The following is an 11,388-nucleotide window of genomic DNA, read 5'->3' as shown; positions in this document are numbered from 1 at the left end:
GCATTTATAATCTTCACATTTAAACAAACAGGCAGCAAAATGTCCTGGAGTGGCCCTGAAGTAAAGGAGGCCCCCTGAATCAGAACTTTGCCATCAAACTCATGGAATACTTTAAACTATGTATATGTGACACACCAGAGAGGGTGGGACATGCTGAGGTCTCAATCCCTCTTGGAAGTGGAGCAGCTGCTATTGTTAAAAGGGGAAAACCAGCCAAGTTAAATGCATTCACATGTTCATCATGTCTTTTGGGGTCATGTATTATGGATGTAATGCTTAACATTACATACAGCATGGGGCCACAGGATGGCAAAAAAGCATTTGCTGCTATCCACGCTAAAAGCAGCAGCAACAACAACAACCAAGCCAGAGCCATCTAGCGTCACAACCTCTTTCAACACACTGCTGGATGCTTGCAATGGACACTCCTAAAATACTGTTGCATGCCACCCCAATCTCCAAGAGGTGAGAGATCTACAGGGGTCCCTGCACTTGCCCAGGGTTTGGTTTCCTTGGAAAGAAGGTCAGCAGAGATTGTGGTGTCTTTTAGGAAATATGGTTTTTATTTACACACATTCCAACCTGAGCTTAAGATGGAGGGGTTCAAAGCATAAGCAGCCCAACAGATATTGCTTTTCCATCAGGCTTACAGGAGACATCCTAAAGCCATGGTGCAAGGAGCCAACCTCTCTTCATGTCTCTAGCTCCCAGCCTTTCCTCAGACTCAACTAAAAACACAAGCCTCTCTTTTGGCCCTAGGAGGGGGGGCTCTCCTGAAGAGTTTCAGTAACAATAGGATCACCCTGGCCCATTTGCCAGTTAATGGGCACTTTATAAATCCATTAGCCCACCTGGCCACTCAATTCAACTAACAAAGGAGATTTATCTGATCTACAGAGCAGGTTTCTCAGATGCAGAGCCCACCTCCAGGTGTAGGGTCCCTATCAGAGGCTGGAAGGGGACTCATAGAAATCATATATCTCAACCCCCAAACCCATAACAATAACTAGAGCTCATTTTCATTGTTTACCCTGAACCTTAACTACAATGTGAAGCAATGAAGGAAAGACTGATTTTGGTCTTCAGCAGGAGAAATCCTAATTTGACTATGAATTAACTAGCTCACTATTTGGCATTTTGCTGTTTCTCAATCTCCATCCACTGTAAATAAAATTAAAATACTGAGTTACCTCTAACATTAAAAGAATTGGTAAGATAAAGATTGTAAAGCATTGTGCAAATTAAACATGATCTAACATGATTCATAACAGCAAAACTGTGGTTCCAAGTTAATCTTCTGTAGCACACTTTACACACTTCAATCAGCCTCAGATAAGGGGAGGGAGGAATTTTAGTGGAAGCCAAGAATTACTGGGTCCATTCTAGAAGACAATTATTTATGCATTGAATTCATTTTCCATCCCTCCCATTCCCAAGCGTTGCAGCCTAGTAACAACAGTTTAGAAGGGTAATATAATGAAAGCAGAATGCTCAATTAACATGCAAATCATGCAGAATTAAATTATACCCCATGTCTGCGCAACACTGGCTCACACAGGAAGACTTTTAACACTCCCTGGAGGTATTCAGACTGCATGTGTTCCAATGCTCCGTACCAAATGGAAGTGAAGAGAGCCCCTCAAAGATGAAGCTATGTTGCACTGACAAGCTATACAGAAGAGGAGCTGGTAATCAAGCAGCTCCCAATGATTCTGACATAATAGTTCAGATATGTGAGCCACTGCTCCTGGAAAAAACAATCATGGTTACATTTTCAGAGGTCGTTGCTAGTCTATAGCCTGGGGACAAAGCAAAATAATTTCATGTTTTACATCACTTTCCAGTGAAATGCCAATGTAACACCAAAAGAAATGTACATGAAATGAAATGTGGCATACAGTAGGGCCCCGCTTATATGGCGGGTTAGGGACCAGGCCCCGGCCGCAAAGCGGAAATCGCCGTAAAGCGGAACCCATTGACTATAATGGGTTGCGCCACGCGAAAATGCCGCAAAATCGGCTTTAAAACGAGGAATTTCCCCTAATTGAAAGCCACCGCATAAGCGGAATGCCGGAAAACAGAACACCGTAAAGCAGGGCCCTACTGTACCCATAAATGCAGAAGTAAATCCACAATGTTCAAAGATTCCTATCCATAGCCTTTTGATGCACCACAAGCATACAAGCCTTGTTTGCAACTATACCACAAACTGCCAAGGACATTTGTAATAAAATAGAATGAGGAGGAAGTGGTCAGATTTGCACACTGAAGAAAAATGACATAAAATTGCCCTGTTAATGAGCTTCTGGGATAAGAAATGTACAAATGTTCCATGGCAGTCTGCTCTTCAGATATGAATGGTCAGTTTAGTTTCTTAAATTTCTCCGCAAGTGATCTACTGTGATCCCCAGTCTGCACATGTAGGGAGCCTGCAGCATTCATCTCTGCCATGCTCTTTTCAGCCATAGTGATCATAGAGGTGGCTGTTGACTTCCTACATGTACTTCCAGTTCACACTTTCTCCACATGGTAGTGCCCCTGTGCACTCAATCGCATGGAGGAATTTGATAGGAAAGTGTTTACTATATTACTCATAAAAAAAGTCAATTCAGGTAAATTTACTTTTAGTTGGCTTATGCTATTCTACATACTTCCTAAAGATGGCAACATTAAATTTCCCTTTGTATCTCTCTAGCCTATGTCCCATATTATTTTATGCAATCTCACCTTCCTAATATGCTTTGCTGTAACATTTGATTACTACATGACAGAAATATTATGCAACTGCAGGTAATCCAGGAGCTTTATGCTAAATAATTGGCTTATTTTTGTTTTTTGTTATTTTTGTGCAAATGCCTGCAAATGTTTTATATAGCAGGTGATATATACATATTTTAAATAAAATAAATAAAAATAAATATTTTAAACATCATGTAACAGAGTTTATATCACCCAATTTTTGCCTATTTGAAAATTTTCAGTGGGAGATATAAATTTTGTGCACTCCTTCTGATAACATGCTGCAGGTATGATCCCATTTAAACAGTATTTCTGTATACCAAAATGACTGAAAGTTTTGCCTGTTTCCCCAGCTGAGGCGGGGCCTCAGCTTCAGTCCTGTTCTCTCCCTCTGCAGGGGGGGGAGCTGTCTGACGGCAGTGCAAGTGCAGGGAGAGGTGCCACATCAGGTGGAGGAGTGGGCGGCTGGTCCAGGAGTCTGTCCTGGGAGGGTCTGGGATGGCTCCAAAGCAGGGGCTTCTTCGACGTCTCCCCCTTCGCTGGGTCGTTCTCCGAAGGGAATGTACCAGTCCAAGTCTTCCTTGTCCCCCTCCTGCACATCGGTCCACCCCCTGCTAGCATAGCTCACAACACACAGACTAATCAGGTCATGCGTATGCCGGCACCAAGCAAAAAACTCAGCATAGATCAGGCTTTGTCATTCAAGCATAACCGCAGCAGTTTGTTCCTACATTGTATCTTAGGGATTTCCTAAGATGATATATAGCACGATTGCCACTTTTGCATACAGAAGTGTCAGAAATGAATGAGAAAATGGTGGCTTCCAGAAGACAATAAAAGCACTTTTTAAAATGATTAACATGATATTAGAGCTGGCTGTGCTGTGTTAATTGCATATTCTCTAGTCCTCCACTGTTAACCCTCCTGGTCATTTTGGGGCTGTTATTTGAAAGCAGAAAAGTGCAGCTTCTTTACTGGTAAGGGTAAAAATGTGTTCTTTTACAAAACAGAGAAGAAAAAGGTTTTCAATATAGCAACACATTTCTGCCTCAAAGAAAGCCACTTGGGCAAAGTCTACTGAATACTCTAGCTACGGCTAAATATATGGTTTTGTGCTCAAATATTTGGATATAGGAGAGCAAGTGCTCTGCTCACATCTGTCAGCTCAGCAGTTTCCATCTATGCTGTCTTGATCTTTACAAAAGTTATCTCCACACTCATAGAATTATCTGCCTTCCTTCATGTAACCTCAGGCAGATTTGGCCAGCTACTTCTTGGCTTTATTTTTGTGGGAAAGCATCACCATCAAACTCACTGATTTAAAGGGGAGAGTTATGTAGGTGCTTAGCTTTTTTATTTGAAATCAATGAGACTTAACTTTGGCTGGATTATGCCCAAAGTCATTACTGTAATTAGCAGTGTTTATAGCAGCCTCAAAGCAATAGCCCAGACTGCATGTGTCAAAGTGGCATCTGTAAAGAGAATAAGATGACAATTGGGGAGGAAAGTCATGGCTTGTGTACAAAATTACAACCAATGAAAGTGCTCAAGGACCCAGAGCCACATCATGTCATTATAATTCACATCAGTTGTTCTTTTCATTTGTCGTAGGAGGCTGTAGAAAGTGGAGTCCCTCAAGGATCGATATTGGGACCTGTACTTTTCAACTTGTTCATTAATGACCTAGAATTAGGAGTGAGCAGTGAAGTGGCCAAGTTTGCTGACGACACTAAATTGTTCAGGGTTGTTAAAACAAAAAGGGATTGCAAAGAGCTCCAAAAAGACCTCTCCAAACTGAGTGAATGGGCGGAAAAATGGCAAATGCAATTCAATATAAACAAGTGTAAAGTTATGCATATTGGAGCAAAAAATCTGAATTTCACATATACGCTCATGGGGTCTGAACTGGCGGTGACCGACCAGGAGAGAGACCTCGGGGTTGTAGTGGACAGCACGATGAAAATGTCGACCCAGTGTGCGGCAGCTGTGAAAAAGGCAAATTCCATGCTAGCGATAATTAGGAAAGGTATTGAAAATAAAACTGCCGATATCTTAATGCCGTTGTATAAATCTATGGTGTGGCCGCATTTGGAATACTGTGTACAGTTCTGGTCGCCTCATCTCAAAAAGGATATTATAGAGTTGGAAAAGGTTCAGAAGAGGGCAACCAGAATGATCAAGGGGATGGAGCGACTCCCTTACGAGGAAAGGTTGCAGCATTTGGGGCTTTTTAGTTTAGAGAAAAGGCGGGTCAGAGGAGACATGATAGAAGTGTATAAAATTATGCATGGCATTGAGAAAGTGGATAGACAAAAGTTCTTCTCCCTCTCTCATAATACTAGAACTCGTGGACATTCAAAGAAGCTGAATGTTGGAAGATTCAGGACAGACAAAAGGAAATACTTCTTTACTCTGTGCATAGTGTGTGTGTGCGTTACTGTTGGGTGAATGATTGTATGATTGCTTGTCTGTGTGAGTTTGTGTATTTTTAACATGTGCCTGGGAGAAAAGATTCCATCCTTCATGGGGGGGCTTTCGGGGGCCCCAATTAACGTAGTGACGGGTAATGGGAGGTATGGCGTTAGGAGGAGAACAGGCCAGGTAAGGGGAACTCGTCCCAGACAAATTGTGTCTGTGCCTTGTTCCGGTTCTCCTCATACCCACAGGTTTGTTGGTTATCCTATCAGCCAGCTCTCAGATCTCCAAGTGCTGCTTTTGAATGCCAGGTCAGTACATAATAAAACCTCACTTGTCCATGATTTAATTCTGGAGGAGGGTGCCGACCTGGCATGTATAACCGAAACCTGGGTGGCTGATCAGGGAGGAGTTGCTCTTTCCCAGCTTTGTCCACCCGGGTATCTGGTTCAGCACTGTGGTAGATCTGAGGGCCGGGGAGGAGGGGTTGCTGTGGTCTATAGGAGTTCTTTCCCTCTCACCAAGCACCCTGTCCAGATGGCGACTGGTCTGGAATGTCTCCACCTTGTATTGGGCCAGGGAGACAGACTAGGAATACTGTTGGTGTACCGTCCACCTTGCTGCCCAACAGCTTCCTTAGCTGAGCTGACAGAGATAGTCTCGGAGGTGCTCTTGAGATCCCCTAGACTTTTGGTACTGGGGGATTTCAACGTCCATGCCGAGGCTGTCTTATCTGGCGCAGCTCAGGACTTGATTGCCTCCATGACAACCATGGGGCTGTCTCAATTTTCTACCGGCCCAACGCATGTGTCAGGACATACTCTTGATTTGATCTTCGCCACTGGACATGGAGATGGTGATCTGGTGGTGGGGTGTTTTTCATCTACCCCATTGTCATGGACAGATCACCGCTTGCTGAGATTTAGACTCACAGCGGCTCTTTCCCTCTGCAAAGGTGGAGGATCTATTAAGTTGATCCGCTCCCGGAGCCGGATGGATCCCGCAGGTTTTCAGAGGGCTCTGGGAGATTTTCTGGCTGATAGGACCGGTGCTCCTGTCGAGGCCCTGGTCGCACTGTGGAATACGGAAATGACCCGGGCTATTGACACGATCGCTCCCGCGCGCCCCCTCCGCTGTAGAGCTCATACAGCTCCATGGTATACCCCGGAGCTGAGAGCGATGAAACATGAGAGGAGGAGGCTGGAGTGCAGATGGAGGAAAACTCCCAGTGGATACAATCATGCCTTGGTAAGTGCCACCAATAAGTTGTATACAAAAGCGGTAAGGACAGCAAAGAAGCTTTATTTTGCTGCCTCTATTAGATCATCCCTATGCCGCCCAGCGGAGCTTTTTAAAGTCGTGCGTGGGCTCTTACACTCTGGCCCCCATGATACTACAGAAACATCGGAAGCCCGCTGCAACGAAATTGCTGGACACTTTCAAGATAAGATCGCATGTATCCGCAGGAATCTTAACTCCGATGTTGCGACAGATGAATCCATTGAAGTGTCTGGAGCACGGCCTTGTCCTTCATTATTGGATGAGTTTCAGTTGGTGCAGCTCGAGGAAGTGGACAAGGTGCTTGGAATGGTTCGGGCAACCACGTCTGTTCTGGATCCTTGCCCATCTTGGCTAGTGAAAGCTAGCAGGGCTGGGACCACCGGTTGGGCCAAGGAAGTGGTTAATGCCTCCTTGAGGGAGGGAGTAGTCCCTGGTAGCCTCAAGGAGGCAGTAGTGAGACCTCTTTTAAAGAAACCCTCCTTGGACCCAGATAACTTGAACAACTATAGACCGGTGGCGAATGTCCCTTTTTTGGGCAAGGTTTTGGAACGGGTGGTTGCCGGCCAGCTCCAGGTGCTCTTGGATGAAACCGATTATCTAGATCCGTTTCAATCCGGTTTTAGGCCCGGTTTTGGCACCGAAACAGCCTTGGTCGCCCTGTATGATGACCTTTGTCGGGAGAGGGACAGGGGGAGTGTGACTCTGTTGATTCTCCTTGATCTCTCAGCGGCGTTTGATACCATCGACCATGGTATCCTTCTGGGGAGACTCGCGGAGTTGGGTGTCGGGGGCACTGCTTGGCTGTGGTTCCGCTCCTACTTCGCGGACCGTCACCAGAAGGTAGTGCTTGGGGAACATCACTCGACACCATGGACTCTCCATTGTGGAGTCCCTCAGGGGTCGGTCTTGTCCCCCATGCTTTTCAACATCTACATGCAGCCGCTGGGTGTGGTCATCAGGAGTTTTGGAGTGCGTTGCCATCAATATGCTGATGACACGCAGCTCTATTTCTCCTTTTCATCTTCTTCAGGTGAGTCTGTTGATGTGCTGAACCGTTGCCTGACCGCGATAATGGACTGGATGAGAGCTAATAAACTGAGACTCAATCCAGACAAGACCGAGACACTGCTGGTGAACGCCTTCCCTGCTCAGATGGTGGATGTTCACCCTGTTCTGGATGGGGTTACACTCCCCCTGAAAGAACAGGTACGTAGTTTGGGGGTTCTTTTCGATTCTTCCTTGTCTCTCGAGGCCCAAGTGGCCTCGGTGGCACGGAATGCATTTTACCATCTTCGTCTGGTAGCCCAACTACGCCCCTATCTGGACAGGGACGACCTCGCCTCCGTTGTTCATGCTCTGGTAACTTCAAGATTGGATTACTGTAATGCGCTCTACGTAGGGCTGCCCTTGAAGACAGTTCGGAAGCTTCAGCTGGTGCAGAACGCGGCTGCCAGACTATTGACGAGGACCAGTCAGTCTTCGCATATAACACCTATTCTGGCGCGTCTGCACTGGCTCCCTATTTGCTTCCGGGCGAGATTCAAGGTGCTGGTTTTGACCTATAAAGCCTTACACGGCGTGGGACCTCAATACCTTGTGGAACGCCTCTCTCGCTATGAACCTACCCGTTCACTTCGTTCAGAATCTAAGGCCCTCCTCCGGGTACCAGCTCATCGGGAAGCCCGGAGGGTGGTTACTAGATCTAGGGCCTTTTCTGTGGTGGCCCCTGAGTTGTGGAACAGCCTCCCCGAAGAGGTACGCCTGGCGCCTACACTTCTATCTTTCCGGCGCCAGGTAAAGACCTTTTTATGCTCCCAGGCATTTTAATCGTTTAATTTTCTTAATCTTTCTACTTTTAACATGTATCCTTCTTAATTTGTGTTGTATTTCGTTTTTGTTGTGCTTTCTGTTGTTTGTTTGTACATGTTTTTGTTTTTTTTTACTATGATATATTGTATTTTATCTTGTTTGTTCACCGCCCTGAGAGCTATTCTGCTAAGGGCGGCATATAAATTGAAATAATAAATAAATAAATAAATAGTTAAACTATGGAATTTGCTCCCACAAGATGCAGTAATGGCCACCAGCTTGGATGGCTTTAAAAGAAGATTAGACAAATTCATGGAGGACAGGGCTATCAATGGCTACTAGCCGTGATGGCTGTGCTCTGCCACCCTAGTCAGAGGCAGCATGCTTCTGAAAACCAGTTGCTGGAAGCCTCAGGAGGGTAGAGTGTTCTTGCACTCGGGTCCTGTTTGCAGGCTTCCCCCAGGCACCTGGTTGGCCACTGTGAGAACAGGATGCTGGACTAGATGGGCCACTGGCCTGATCCAGCAGGCTCTTCTTATGTTCTTATGTTCTTAAAATAAGAATGCACAATTTCAGAAGGTAAGATAAAGAATGCAGGTTACATTGTCAGATTTGGTAGCTTCCCTTTAATACAAAATACACTGAGATGGATGCTAGAAAAATCTTTATATTTAATAAAAGTACAAGAAGCAAGATTACAGGTTGTATTCAACTAAGTCCCATCGAAATTAATCAGCCTAAATTAGTCGTGTCTATTAACCTCAATGGGTCAACCCTGAGCAAGACTTGCATGGAATACCACTCTATTTATATTGGGGGGGGGAGGAAAGGGGCATAAGCTTTGTTATCAGTGTTCTGCCAAGCTTCCTGTGGCTGTTATGGGGGTTGCTTGTTCTGTTTTACAATATTATGTATTTCTATTTATGCTTCTAATGTGCTGCAAGTCATTTGGAGATCTTCAGGTAACAAGCAACTAACAAACAGACAGACAAACAAAGAAACATCTTGAAAATTTATGTTGAATTCATATTACACGTTTACATTTCAAAATGTGCAGACTAAAGGCCAATCTCCTTTGCCCTCAGAAAGTATTCATAACTAAAAGGTTGATTTCTTGTATATTATACTGCTTGTCTTAGTAGCATCCTAGAAAATTCTAGCTATACATCCTAACACACTGTATGGGAGGGGGTCTGCCTTTGAAAAACTGGCAAGATTCTAACCATCAGATCATATAAAACCAATATTGAATCAATAGTTTCTGGATCCAATTCAACATGCTGTTTTTAACTTTTAAAGACTTAAAACAGTTTGGGAGCAGGATATTTAACGAAAGGCCTCTTTCACAAGTCTACCCACATGTTTCAATCAACAGACTTTGGAACTCCCTGCCCCAAAAGATTTTGCTGACTTACTTCCTTGTTTGCTTTCTGGTGACTGGTTAAGACATTGTTGTTTAGACAGGTTTTTGCTCTGAGCACTCCCTGAAGTAAGTTGTTGGTTTCCTCTGCTTCTTATTTTTGGCCAACCGCTGTTGTTTTAACACTGCTGTAGTTCTTTAAATTGTTCTTATGTTTTGTTGGTAGCTGTTTTTATGATGATTGTCAGCCACTTTGAAAGTCCCATTAAGGACATAAAGACAGGGTATAAATATTCCAATAAATAAATAATTATTACCCAGGTAAATGAAAAACCTTGTGTTATATTTATTATGTTGTTAAACAATGTATTTATATGCACCTTCATTTAAAACAGTTGATTGTAATAGCCAATCAAATATTTGTACAAGACTAATTTCAAATTTTATTTTGAATTGGAGTTCATCCAAACGCTCTGACTGGGGTGAGGGTGGGAACACATGGAAGGCTGAAATTGCTCAAGACGAACTAAGTCAATTTGTCCCCGTGGCAGATCGTTCCACACCACCTCCCATCCCCTACTGGTTTGGTTTGACTGTGTGGCTTAAAGGATGTCACCAAGAGCTTTCCTTATCACTGGCTATGGCAGCCTGATTTGAACCCAATGCACCTCACTTCAGGCTTATCTCCTCCTGCCCTCTACATAATTGTGCCTTCTGGTGAAAAGAGAAGTTGATTGGGTTGCCTCCTAAACCCAATCTCATTCCAGGCCTCTACTAAAATGGGGCAATGGAAGGACCAGTTACAATGGAGTTCTGGATATGGGATCAATTAAAAGTGTTGTGTTGATGGATCTCGGGGTTCTAGTAAAAAAATAAAGCAGATCCTGCAAGCCTGATTTCTGTCCATCTCTGTAGACAAAACAGAGCTAAATGGGTTAATGGTCTAACTTGGTATAAGGCAGCCCCCTAGGCTTCACTAGGCTCACAAAATACAGCACTACCACTCTCCCATAAGTCCAGGGTGTGAAGAACTCTGCCAGGGAATCTAATCCCAAACCCAGGGCAGCTGATCCTGGCCAGGCTGAGTTAAACCAATGCCAATCCTGTAAAGTAGGTAGACCGCCACCACCCCTTAAACCTGGTCACCCACTCTAGGCCAAGGGGAAACCCAAAGTGTGAGAAATAGACCTGCCAAGGATTCCAAAAGACAAGAGGCAAAGATGCACTTCTTGTCTTGGAGCCTTTAGGCAAAATACCCAGTTATACGGTCATCTGTGGCTAAATGGCCAAGGTGCTGGATTCAGAGCTAAAATTCCCCTGCAATGAACACACACTGGTGAATAAGATACAGTCTTTATTACGATAAAATTATAAATGTAAAAATATAGCAGCAAAATAGTTCCTTAAACCAAACACCCAGAAGGTTAAATACAAAAAAAAAGAGAACTCAATCGCAGGACAAAAATAACAAATCTGTCTAGCCTATTCTATACTTACACATCATAGGAACACAGGCAAAGTAACTTCATGGTTCCACATCTCCCCAAGAGATGTATGGCCTGGATAGCAATAGGAAGATAGAACCCCAACATTAGGTGGCACCAAGGAACATTGGGGAACAAAAACCAAAATCTTAGCTCTACTTTTATAGTGAAAAAGCCCGGCAACAGCCAGAAATTAGTCAATCAGAGGGCTTTCTAATGATGAAACCTTCCAGAGCTTTCACGCCTAATGGCTGTGCGGTTTCTCCAGCCTGTGGCCTTGAGGTACCAGTCTCGAGCTGA

General features: G+C 44.3%; 1 protein-coding gene across 6 annotated transcripts in view; it reads right to left on the bottom strand.

Moving 5' to 3' along the window:
- Positions 1–11,388, bottom strand: part of SORCS2 (sortilin related VPS10 domain containing receptor 2) — a 202,202-nt gene that overhangs the window by 113,879 nt on the left and 76,935 nt on the right. The window lies entirely within an intron of this gene.

The sequence above is a fragment of the Rhineura floridana genome, chromosome 1 (genome assembly GCF_030035675.1).
Source record: "Rhineura floridana isolate rRhiFlo1 chromosome 1, rRhiFlo1.hap2, whole genome shotgun sequence".
NCBI classification, from domain to species: domain Eukaryota; kingdom Metazoa; phylum Chordata; class Lepidosauria; order Squamata; family Rhineuridae; genus Rhineura; species Rhineura floridana.
Note: the sequence above shows the minus strand (reverse complement) of the source record. Positions and strands in the feature narration are given on the sequence as shown.